This window comes from Balaenoptera musculus, chromosome 16, assembly GCF_009873245.2.
Source record: "Balaenoptera musculus isolate JJ_BM4_2016_0621 chromosome 16, mBalMus1.pri.v3, whole genome shotgun sequence".
NCBI classification, from domain to species: domain Eukaryota; kingdom Metazoa; phylum Chordata; class Mammalia; order Artiodactyla; family Balaenopteridae; genus Balaenoptera; species Balaenoptera musculus.
The window spans coordinates 64,977,149-64,980,420 of record NC_045800.1 but is presented as its reverse complement, the minus strand read 5'-3'; positions in this window follow the sequence as shown (position 1 = coordinate 64,980,420).

Here is a 3,272-nt window from a genome sequence, read left to right as displayed (position 1 = left end):
TATTTCTGATACAGAACTTGTATCCAAAATATTTAATAAACTCAATAATAAGAAGACAAACATCCTAATGAAAAATGGAAAAGTATTTCCACTTTTTCCTTTCTATTGAAGTACAATTGACTTACAGTATTAGTTTCACGTAAAGAACATAGTGATTTCTTATTTTTATATATTTTATCTGTACATTATAATGCTGACCTGAGCATCAGCAATAATAGCGATAAACTTTAAAACATGTATAAAGATGTTGTCCCGTGTACACAAAAAAGCACATTTAACCATAGTGTAGGGCTAATCCACAGATCACTGTTTTCACAGAAATTTCTCCTTTATAAACTTTAGGATTTTTTTGTTTTCCTTCCTTCTACTTTCTTAGAGTTTAATTTGCTTTTGTGTGTGGGGGGTAACAAAACACATAAAATATACCATTTTAACCATTTTTAAGTATAGAGTTCAGTAGTGTTAACTATTTTCACAGTGTTGTAAAACAGACCTCCAGAACGTTTTCATCTTGCAATCTGAAACTCTGTATCCATTAAACAGCAACTCCCCTTTCTCCTCCCCTCAGATCTCTAGTAACCGGCATCCTATTCTCTGTTTTATGAATGTGACTACTTTAGGTAACTCATATAAGTAGAATCATACAGTATTTGTCTTTTTGTGACTGGTTTATTTCTTTTTTTGGCCATGCTGTGAGGCATGCAGGATCTTTGTTCCCTGACCAGGTATCAAACTCGTGCCCCATGCAGTGGAAGTGTGGAGTCCTCACCTCTGGACTGCCAGGGAAGTCCTGTGACTGGTTTATTTCACTTAGCATAATGTCCTCAAGTTTCATCTATGTTGTAGCATATGACAGGATTTTCCTCCTTTTAAAGATTAATATTCATCTGTCCATGAACATTTGGGTTGCTTCTATCTCTTGGCTATTATGAATGAACAGGAACGTTCATATGTGCTGTGAACGTGAGTATGCAAACACCTCTTTGAGACCCTACTCTCAATTCTTTTGGATATTCACCCAGAACTGGGATGGCTAAATCATATGGTAGTCCCATTCTCACTTTTTTGAAGAACCTCCATACTGTTTTCCACAGGGGCTGTACCATTTTGCAATCTCACCAATAGTGCATAAGGGTTCTGATTTCTCCACATCTTCACCTACACTTGTTATTTTCTTTTTCCCAAATATTAACCATCCTAATGAGTGTGAGGTGACATCTTGTGGTTTTGAAGTGCATTTCTCTGATGATTAGTGATGTTGAGTATCTTTTCATATGCTTGTTGGACTGTTTAATCAGTTTGATTTTTTTGTTACTGAGTTGTAGGAGTTCTTTAGATATTCTGGGTATCTTATCACATATATGATTTGCAAATATTTTCTCCATTCCATAGGCTGCCTTTTCACTCTGCTGTGTCCTTTGATGCACAAAAGTTCTTTTCTTTTTTTTTTTTGGCCGCACAGTGGGGCATGTGGGACTCTTAGTTCCCTGACCAGAGATCGAACCTGTGCCCCCTGCAATGGAAGTTTCTAAGTTTGACGTAGCCTCATTTGCCTATCTTTGCTTTTGTTGCCTGTGCTTTTGGTGTCATAAACAAGAACTCATTACCAAGAGCAATGACCTGAAGATTTTCCCCTATGTTTTCTTCTAGGAGTTTTATAGTTTTAGGTCTGACGTTTAAGTCTTTAATCCATTCTGAGTTAATTTTTGTATATGGTATAAGATAACGGTCCAACTTCATTCTTTCGCACATGGATACCCAGTTTTCCCAACACCATTTGTTGAAGAGACTGTCCTTTCCCCATTGAGTCATCATTGCACCTTTGTCAAAGATCATTTGACCATATATGTGAGCGCTTTTTATTTTTTAAATAGACTTTATTTTTCAGAGCAGTTTTAGGTTCATAGCAAGTACAGAATTCCCATGTATCCCCTGCTCCCCTCCACATGCTACATATGCTTTTAATTTCCTGAGGCGAACATAGATTGCAGATTTTAAACCTTTCTTCTTTTCAAATATACGCATTTAAAGCTACAGATCTCCCTCTAAACACTGCTCACTGCATCCCACAAATTCTACTATGTTGTATTTTCATTATCCTTTAGTTCAAACTGTATAAAAATTCCCACTGAAACCTTCTTTGAAGAGGTTTAGAATTATGTTGCTCACCTTCCAAACATTTGTGGATTTTCTGGCTTTTTGTTATTTCTAGTTCAGTTCTGCTGTGGTTAGAGACCAAACTCTAATTTCAAGCCTTTTAAATTTGAGACTCGCTTTAAGACCCTGCCTCACAAACCTGATGCTGTTTTGTTATGATGGGAAAACCGGTAGGTTCAGACTCATTTTTTTTCTGCTTTGGTTATGTATAGAGTGCCCTGCGGTGGCTCAACGCTAAGTTTTGAGATCTTAAAACAGTATTCCTAACACACCACTGTAAAGCAATTATACTCCAATAAAGATGTTAAAAAAAAAAAGAAAAAAACCCACCAGTATTCCATTCAGGGCCCGTCCTCTAGGCTTACACCACCGTGATTAGGCTGCGGTTAAAGACAGAGTACTTTTGAGCAGCATCATTGCTCTTTTCAGGAACGCCTTCCACCTCTCACGGAATGGCAGGGCGGTACAAGTGATTTCTCAGACCTCCACAGCTCGGGGCGGATAGTTTGGGAACTATCTGTGTACTTTACGAAGCAACGGATATAGTATACCCTTTTTTTTTTTTTTTTTGGTCTCCTCATAGGTGACAAAGCTTCTGAGTTCTTAAAACTCAGAAGCTGAGGGAAAAAAAGTAAGTTGGGTAGAGTTCGAGAATGGTGGCAGAATGCCTCATCCCCGAATTGACAGAGCACGTCTCTTGCGAGGCCTAACGAATCAGGGCCTCGGGTAACAGCGCCCCTTCAACTCCTCGGCCTAGTAACCCACCCGCAGAGATGGCCTCCCACACGAACCTCTTCTTTCCTCCTTTCTTCTTTCCCAGCTGCTCAAACTTCCACTGGAAGTGGAACTGGGTGTGGCAAAAAAGCCCGTCAACGAACCGCCGGTCAGCGAACCGCCCGTCACGTGACAGACAAGAGGGCACGGAGGAGCTGGGGAACCTACGTCCGCCCTGGCCCCACCCACTTGACGCCACTCAGTGGCCCCACCCCCTCCGCCGTGGGGTGGAGCACGAGGCCCCGCCTCCAAACGGCCTCTCCTCGGAGGGCCAGGCTGACCAGTAGGGCGGGGCGAGAGGCCCGGAGGGGGCCAGTGCTGGGCGAAGGGGAGGAAGGGAA